We start from the raw sequence: 10,213 nt of genomic DNA on the forward strand, positions 1-10,213 counted from the left end.
TCTAACCTGCTCCAATCAGACATCAGAGATCCACTGGTACATGGAGATCCACAGTCAGTTCAGAGCATGTATCAGCCGCAGTTTTTCCTCAGCAGGCTCTACCTACTACTCTCCTGGTTTTGAAACTAAATTTTCAATCCTGCAAAACAAACTCGTGATTAAAAACTTGACAGCAGAGGACTGCAGGCTTTACTTCTGTGGCATCAAGAGAGGTGGCAGCATTCAGTTTGTGGACACTTTCCACCTCGTCTCAGGTAAGTACAAGAGTTTATTTCTGATTATTGCTGTTGGATTAGTGAGTGTTTAGGCCTCAATACACATTTTCAAATGGCTGACAGCATCTTAAATACACGAGTAAGTAGTTTATGTTACTGTCGGAAACCATCTACTTTTTTTATTATAACTTGAGAGTTGAGGAATTTTGGGACGACTTCTTATACTGTCTTGTGATAGTACAAGATTATTACATGCAAATGTTTGTTTTTAAGTCTGACCTTAATAGGCATTACTAAGTGCTATTATGAACACAAAGGAAATGAGTTCATGTGGTAAGTTTTCAAATTTGTGACCACCCACACAAACAGGTACACACACACACACACACACACACACACACACACACACTAAACATTTAGCTACCAAAAACTACTTGTTTTGGTTTAGGAAAACTGGTGTGCTGTTAAGACTTGCTCCTGCAAACCAAGGAGCTTGGAAAGAAAAGCGACTGGACTTCTTTGAGTTTCTTAAAGACGTCTCATGTCTTATCTGAGAAGTTTAATCAGTTCTACGACTAATTGGGACAGAGTCCCAGATTTCTGAGACCATTGCGAGTTGTCCCTTATGAGGGTCACAGACCCACTATTGATCATCTGCCTAATCACATGAGCCATACTCCTGTTTTTATATGAGTATATGAGTTTCCTGTTTAGTGTTTCTCAATTCCTGTTTCGGTTTGGTAGCGATTTAGACCTTGCTTTGTTTCACCTCCTTCGCTGCCTGTGACCCATTACCCTCCCAATCCGACTACACTGTTTACTTTCATGTGTTTAGATACTTGTAATCTTGACCTTGCCTTTCGTCGGTTGTAGCACTTCTTTCTCCTCCCTGTGTGTTTCGTTATCAATTTTCAATTTGCCTTCTCCCAGTTTGCTTTCTTTCTTTTATAAGATTTTGCACAAGCTTGAAATAAAAGGCTTGTTTTTTTGTTTACATTGGCCTGCATAAGAGTGCTTTAACCAGTGCCACCATGCTACTTATAAATGCTTCTTAACTTATCTTTGTCCTTTCTGTTTTCCAGATGTCACTCGGCCTACCAACAACCCACAAAACAACTGCTTTTTCAGTCTGTTGATCACCATATCTATGTCAGTTGTCGCCTTCATTGTTCTAATAATCAGTGAGTCTGTTATTTTACAATTTTAGTAGATTTTGTGGTCCAACCCAATATCATGGCAAAGCGTGTAATAGACATTCCGGTCCACTGTGTCCATTTCACACTTGGCCTCTTGAAAACCTGAAATGGACACACGCATGCAGAAGCTGCAGTAACAGCAGAGGGAGATATCTTATTTCAAACCACTTTGAAAATAATCATCCAAAAAACATTTAAAAGACATTATTAACACATTTACATGTATATACAGCAGATACCACCTAGCTTAATCATTTCCTGTGATCAAAGGCCCTGAAAACTACTATAGTTTTTTTGCACACTACTGACTTCATAAACGTAGAGAGGCTGCTTTATTGCAGTAGCAACTTGCACAAAAAACCTTACAAAACTAAACCAAAACCTAGAAACTGGAACTAATAACAAAACACGGGGAAACTACAGACGGCGACCTGAGGAAGCACAGGAGAAGAGACACACATAGCATGAGGGGAGGACATGAAACTGACAGAGAAAAACACAGGGTTAAAATGCATGGGACACAAGAGGAGAGCACAGCTGGAAGGGTTCACACTTAAGACATGAGACAAGGGACCATCAATGTAAATGGCATGAACACAAGGGGAACACAGAGAACACTTACAGAATGGAAAAAACAAAAACAAAAACCCAGAAAACTCTAAAAATTCTAAAAATTAATAAATGCAAAACAATAAATGGAGTCACTAAACGCTAGACCATGACCTAGATAAGTTATCCTGGTCACCACAGCTAGCCTTAAAGGCTGTTATTTTTTAATGAATCTAATTAAATAAAAGCTCATTGAACATTTGGGCTGAATGAAAGATGAAGTAACTCAGTGATCTGTTGGCAGCTTTTTCTTGTATATTGCTGTACTTGAAGAGGAAAAGCTACAGCAACCAGAGGGATGATATCTCACTTCACATCTATGATGTACCAGAGCCGCTGCAGGATGTGAAGGTAATGAAACCACTGCTATTACTAACAAGACTCATAATTTGAAAGGTAAGGCTTCAAAAACTAGAAACTACAATGTAAACTGAATGAATGTTTTTAGTCCCATTCACAGTTATTAACCTGCACTGAGATATAATCACAAAATGAAAACACGATTATTTTGTCTTTAAAAAATTAGAATGATAAAAAACAAACAAACAGATTATTTCATTTAAGTTTTCTAACATTTTTTATTTGATACTTTTTATAATTCTACTTTTCACAACTATACTATTGTACTATTAGCTTTTGCTATTAGGTACTACTTTTGTGTGTAAAGGCTTGTGAAAAATATGACTAAACAAACTGGTATGTTCACCTAAACTGTCCAAGCGATGTGGTAAAGCAATAAAAAAAGTGTCCGGGTTGAAAAAAAGGATACAGGGAGGCAGAATTGCCAGATTAAAAGGTTTCATTAATGTTTCTATTGTAATTAAACCACAAGAGATGGAAAAGCTGTTATAATATTTTAACGAAAGAAAACATCAAAATCCAGGGGTTGGTCACTAAACTAAAAGGTCCAAAAAGGTTTAGTCACCAAAACAGACCCCTCGCCACAGAGCAGAAGCAACCACCACACACAGCTCACAGCTACAATACCACCAAGGCCCTGACACTAGAGCTCACCTTTCTCTGGCCTTAAGTATTCTTAATAGCTGATTAGCATCAGCTGTACAAAAAGGGTGGCACCTAAGGCAGGAGAGATGCCAGGACACACCCACAAGAGGTCAATTTCCTGCTAGGGCCGTAACAAATATAAACAAACAAAAATGTTTCAACAAGGATGGCTTGTTTAGAAGGGTTGAACAACTCCTGTAAAAGGAGCATGGCAGCACAGCTTAGCTTCGGGAATTTCTGTCTGAACAAACCACAAAACCTTTGGGTTAATAATAAGAATAACTGGTTGAAGTTGAAGGCTAAGCCTGATTCTACCTCAGGTTCCTCCCTGTTAGAAGGGAGTTTTTCTTTCCTGCTGTCTTTAAGTGCTTGCTCAAGGTGATAAGATAAGATAAGATACCGTTATTAGTCCCACAAGGGGAAATTTCATGTTAAGGCTGCCGACCTATTGCACGCAATTGCGGCGCCATCTTACCCTCCGTCCATACATACATTACACAAAAACATCACATGGGGAAGACAGGTCAGAGAGGTATAACAATGGAAAATGCACCACATGAGGAAAGATAAGGAGAAAAAAATAACTCCCCCCAGACTGAGCTCCAACAGGGAGATCAGTTTGAGAACAGAAAAAAACACCTCTGCACATAGCACATGAAAAAAAAAATTCGATTGTTGGCTATGTGACTATACTTTTGACTATGTGGGGGGAAATCCACAATAGATTCAAACGTGCCCATCCCATTCATGTTGTTTAAAGTATTTTTGACCTATATAGCTTTCACCAATAATGGATGTCACAGCCTCCAAGACCATCTTTAATTATCCAATAACAGTACCTACTAATGCAACAAACAGTATCACTCTAGTATTCTAATCTACTACTACTATCAAAAATACTTCCATAGTACTGGTACTTCCCTGTACTAAATATTTGTGTTTCCTTTCAGGGTAGGGCAGTCCACTCCCAACCAACAAGACATCACTGAAAGATGACTTTATCCTTCATCAACCGTTGTATCGTAGTTATTTTCTGTGCAGTTGTTGTTGACTAGCCTTTATGTTTTCATGGTATCGTTAGAAAATACCATCTAGTCTGGTTAGGATGGAAAACCTCAAATTCATCATTTAACAGAGGCAGTAATGTTAATAGCTGCATTTATAACCATGATTCTATGTATTTGTAGTAGGAGATGTAGTTTTCATTCATTACAAATAGTGTAACATGGAGTTAGATTTGTTGCACTGTTACAGTATCAGACGCTTTACACTCTTTTGGGGTTTTTCTTGTTTGTTTTTTCTCCAATCCAATAAAGTTGTAGTTCTGGTCAAATTTCTTTTTGTTTTATTTTATACATAATATAATTAACACAGCCTTTAGTCACATAGACATGCCAGTCACAAACCACACACCAAAGTGTTCCTGATGTTTTTGAGTGGCAAAGGTATCACATTTATATATATTTCCTCTTTGGTTTGACTTTTTTTTTTACTGTAAACACACTAGAAGTTTAGAAACAGCTTGAAGATCTGTCTAAAATGTTATTATTTAGACTCCTATTACCTCTACTACAGCTGCTTCATGTATTTTTTTGTAACCGTTAGTCAGTATTTCCTCGACAGGTATGACATTCACTGTCAGAAAGATGTACAACCATTTTTCTAATGAAAGTGCTGCTGGTTGTGCTGTTCATTAGGATTCATCATCGAACACTTTCTTAATTTCTTGGTATTTGTGTGGTGGAGTTTTTTTTGTTTGCTTGTTGTAAACAGAGATGGGCAGTAACGCGTTACTTGTAACGCGTTACTGTAATCTGATTACTTTTTCGAGTAACGAGTAAAGTAAGGGATTACTATTGCAAAAACGGTAATTAGATTACCGTTACTTTCCCGTAGGAACGCTGCGTTACTGCGTTACTAAAACCGTGATTTTTTGCGAGAAAGTCTCACGACAGTGAGTAAGCGAGTGCGCCGTTAGTGACAACAGCTGTGTGCAGATCAACAATGGATCACATATCGATTGTGGGAGAGAGTATGAGGTGCAGCGTTTAAAGCGTAGAAGTACTGACCTTACTTTGAGTTTGATTCCATAAAAAGTGACAAAAACATTAGCGTCCATCGTGCGTGGGAAGAAAACTTCTTTTTACAGCGAAAAAAACCCCTAAACTTCCAAGCAAGCACCGAGTGCGCTACGACGTAATGGGAAACTCACAGAGAAAGTCGCGGATTCTTCAACTGACCGTGGCACACCTGCACCAGGGTAAACCTCCGCCTACCGCAGTGCTGCTTTACAGGTGAAAATAGAGCAACAGGACCGCTGAGTCTTTGACTTTATTTATTTTCTGCTGTGTTTTACTTGCATCTATTTGAAAGAGTGAGTGTAAACACAAAAAAATATTTTATTTTATGTGCTGGAATGTGCAGAAAATAGGTTTAAATGTTAAACTAATTTATTCAACTCAGAGAATGTTGCATATAATTAAATTTTTGCTTGATGCATAAAGTTAAAAGATTAAAACTGATGAAACAAGTTTAAAAAAAAGAGACTTTTCCATTTGATTACATTTTGTATGATGGATTATGTAGAAAAAGTAGAATTGGGCTGAAAGATCTATCGCTTTATCACCTATTCAGGTTGTAAATCGTGTTTTTAAAAAGTAACTAAGTAAATAAGTAATTAATTACTTTTGAAAATAAGTAATCAGTAAAGTAACAGGATTACTTTTTGGGGGGAAGTAATCAGTAATTAGTTACTGATTACTTTTTTCAAGTAACTTGACCAACACTGGTTGTAAACATATTTGAATTTTGAAAAAGGAAGTGTAGAGCGCTTCTCTACCATCAGAGCTGAGCTTGGACTTCCTTTAAGGTACTTGGTACTTGTGGGATTTTATCAGGTGTCATATCGGCTGAAGTCAGCATTTCAGACAGGAAGTGTAGAGGACGTCAGAGTCCATCAGAGCTGAGCTGCTTTCAGACGACTCCGTCTTGTTGTGGATGCTGAAGCTGATCATGGTTCTCCTGTGGATGATCCTGTTGGTGGTTCTGCTCTGTGCAGAGGCCGAGAAGGTGACCGAGGTCAGAGGAGAGCTGGGGACTAATGTCACTCTAACCAGCTCCAATCAGACACCAGACACATACTGGTACATGGAGATCTACAGTCAGTTCAGAGCAGGTATTAGTTGTTATTCCTCAGCAAGCTCTACCTACTGCACTCCTGATTTTGAAACCAAATTTTCAATCCTGGGAAACAAACTCATGATTAAAAACTTGACAGCAGAGGACTGCAGGCTTTACTTCTGTGGCATAAAAATGGCAGTAATCTGTTTGTGGAAACTTTCCACATTGGTCTCAGGTAGCTTTCAAAGATTTTGCACGCATATAATAATAATAATAATAATAATAATAATAATAATAATAATAATAATGATAATAATAAGGTTCATTATTGTTGTTGTTCTTCTTCTTCTTTTTGTTAAGCTTATGTTGTATTTTGAATCCTTTTTGTGCCTGCATTCATTCATCATGATCTAGTTACAGCCTAGTACAGTGGTTTTTATAATCTTGCTGCTGAGCAGCAATCTTTACAAAATAAACAGTTATTTCTAGTTTGTTAATGTTTTTTTGTTTGTTTGAAGTGTTTCCATATCATACTGGATTCATTTGGATGTAAATATTAAACTTTGTACGCCTAAACATTTATTTTAAAACTTTAGAAATATAGAAATACGATGCTCTAGCTAAAAGTAACAGAAAAAATATCTCATTTAAAAAACAGTCAACCTCCACCTTGATAATTATGCAACTTAACTTGGAATTGTGATTTCATTATATTCAATATATATATATATATATATATATATATATATATATATATATATATATATATATATGAAGAGGCCGCTAGAAAAGCTGCAACCACCAAGTACCTGCAGAGGGTCAGGCAAGTCCTGAGGAGTCAGCTGAATGGTAAGAACAAGATCCGGGCCATCAACACCTACGCCCTGCCCGTGATCAGGTACCCTGCTGGGGTAATAGGCTGGCCAAAGGAGGAGATAGAAGCCACTGACATAAAGACAAGAAAGCTCCTTACCATGCATGGAGGGTTTCACCCCGAAGTCCAGCACCCTGAGGCTGTACGCTAAGCGGAAGGAAGGGGGCCGGGGACTGGTGAGTGTCAGCACCACAGTCCAGGATGAGACATCGAACATCCAAGAATACATTGGGAAGATGGCCCCAACTGACCGAGTGCTCAGTGAATACCTCAGGCAGCAGAAACCCAAGAAAGAGGAGGGAGACGAGGAACCATCATGGAAGGACAGGCCCCTGCACGGTATGTACCACCGGCAGATAGAGGAGGTGGCTGATATCCAGAAATCCTACCAGTGGCTGGACAAAGCTGGACTGAAAGACAGCACAGAGGCACTAATCATGGCAGCACAAGAACAAGCTCTGAGCACAAGATCCATAGAGGCTGGGGTCTATCACACCAGGCAAGACCCCAGGTGCAGGCTGTGTAAAGATGCCTCAGAGACAATCCAGCACATAACAGCAGGGTGCAAGATGCTAGCAGGCAAGGCATACATGGAACGCCATAACCAAGTGGCCGGCATAGTGTACAGGAACATCTGTGCCGAGTATAACCTGGAAGTCCCGAGGTCAAAATGGGAGATGCCCCCAAGGGTGGTGGAGAATGACCGAGCTAAGATCCTGTGGGACTTCCAGATACAGACGGACAAAATGGTGGTGGCTAACCAACCGGACATAGTGGTGGTAGACAAACAGAAGCAGACGGCCGTAGTGATTGATGTAGCGGTTCCGAATGACAGCAATATCAGGAAGAAGGAACACGAGAAGCTGGAGAAATACCAAGGGCTCAGAGAAGAGCTCGAGAGGATGTGGAGGGGTGAAGGTAACGGTGGTCCCCGTGGTAATCGGAGCACTAGGTGCGGTGACTCCCAAGCTAGGCGAGTGGCTCCAGCAGATCCCGGGAACAACATTCGGAGCGCATCCTCACTGTCTGCAGAAGAGCAGCAGGTCCTGGGAACAGTAGATCTACTGTCGGCACAGGACTCCTCTGCTGGAGCAGCTCGCTGGGTCACCGCCCTCTGGTAGAGGACCCTGGAGCTTGAAGGATAAACCGCACACGGCGGGCGTGCTGGTGTATTAATAGGATATAATATATGATAGATAGTATAGACATACACTAAATGTATATATCTCAATATTGGGGTCTTATAGATATAACCCATCTATATATCAGACTAGATATTAGGAGGCTTTGCAGCAACTGATATCTCTGCCGTCATTTTTTTTTAAATCTATAGGGGGCAACGATACTGGTATCGATATGAAGCCGTTCCGTACGTGCTTTCGGTTCGGGTACGCTATGTTCGAACAAGACAAAATTTTTTATTATTTTATCACTTTCCGTCTGAAGATGCTGTCTGTGTTGAGCGCTCAGTGAATCTGCCCTCGACAGTGCAGCCTAGGGGGAGTTGTCGAACGCAGATTCACTGAGCGCAGGGCAAGCTAGCAATACAGAAGTTAAGCTCTCCTTGCAACATGGCAAATTGAACCTCCCCCACCCTCATTCAGATCTGGCGTTTGGAACTATTTTGGTTTTCATGTGACGTATGACCCTGAAGGTAAGCGCGTCATGGATTAAAGTAAAACAGTATGTTGGATGTGCCACGCAATGCTCAATTACATTGGTGGGAGCTAGTGTGTTAGCGCAGTTAGCTCATTAATGTGTTGGCCGTCCAGCCCCACGCACGGGGCGATCCGTGGTAGCTCGTTAACGGAGATTTGCCGTGTTGTGGCGTTAACGTCATTTCAACGAGATTAACCTGAAAGCACTAGTGGGAACACAACGAATATGACTGCACATTTACGCCGACAAACAACAAGCACGCATGCTACAAACTTTACCCGAGTCATTTAGACAGCCGTTAGCACAGGATTCTCCTTATGGGGACCTGATATGTTTAATATGCTGCTGAGAATATAGCCCAGAAGAAGCACATAGTATAGCTTTTATTTTGGAAGGAGCCATTTCTCTGTAATAAACTCTCTTTTCCAAAGATGAGTGATTCCTCAATCAGATACAGGGCTCGCAAAATCGCTAGCCCGACGTCCCGGGGCTAGCGATTTTTCCAGTCAGGCTACCAAAATCTATCTCTGCCCTGCCCATCGGGCTATCGTAGGAAGGAAAAATATATGTCAATGCTTTTGCATTCTTTCGGAAATGTAGCTGGGTAATTATGTCATTGGCATTGGTGAGCCACTGTCAATATGTGACATATTGAAATCGCGTTTGAATTGGCGCTTGTTTTTTGCTTTCACTTTGCAATCGTGCGAACTGTGTATAGAGATCGACAGCACTGATTGGTGAGTGACGATAATTTGTGCACCAATTCCTCTGACATCGTCTTATCAATGTTAGCTTACTATGCAAACATGACAAGTGAAATCTCCCGCAGCAAGCTTAAACATGTGAGAGGTTGATCACGCAGAGAATCGCTGAGCTTATGTGAGTGCGTGTGTAAAAGCAGCAGGATATATATTTTAGTTCTGCTGAGCCAAATAAGACAGGTCAGGGTGAAGAAGTGACAGCCAAAGAAAAGCTTACCACAAAACGGAAAAGTTATGACAAATCAGACTATACATATATACACGGTTTGGTTTGGTTCAACATTTTGGTGTCACGGTTCTATATTTTTTTGATACAAAAAACAGTTCATGCTTTTTTTAATTTGTCATTTATTAAAATTATAAACATCTTTTAACTCAAATGTACAGTTTTTAAATTTAATGTTGCTGAAACAACAAAGTAATAAAAAAAATAAATCTATCTGATCGAGAAATCACTCATCTTTGGAAAAGAAAGTTTATTACAGAGAAATGGCTCTTTCCAAAATAAAAGCTATATTATTATATTATATGCTTCTTCTGGGCTATACTCTCAGCAGCATATTAAACATATCAGGTCCCCATAAGGAGAATCATGTGCTAACAGCTGTCTAAATGACTCGGGTAAAGTTTGTAGCATGCGTGCTTGTTGTTTTTGTCTGCTTCCACTTGTCTTTGTGCAGTCATATTCGTTGTGTTCCCACTAGTGCTGTCAGCGTTAATCTGAAATGACGTTAACGCCACAACACGGCAAATCTCCGTTAACGAGCTACCGCG

The sequence above is a fragment of the Simochromis diagramma genome, unplaced genomic scaffold (genome assembly GCF_900408965.1).
Source record: "Simochromis diagramma unplaced genomic scaffold, fSimDia1.1 OVJJ01000107.1, whole genome shotgun sequence".
Taxonomy (NCBI): Eukaryota; Metazoa; Chordata; class Actinopteri; order Cichliformes; family Cichlidae; genus Simochromis; species Simochromis diagramma.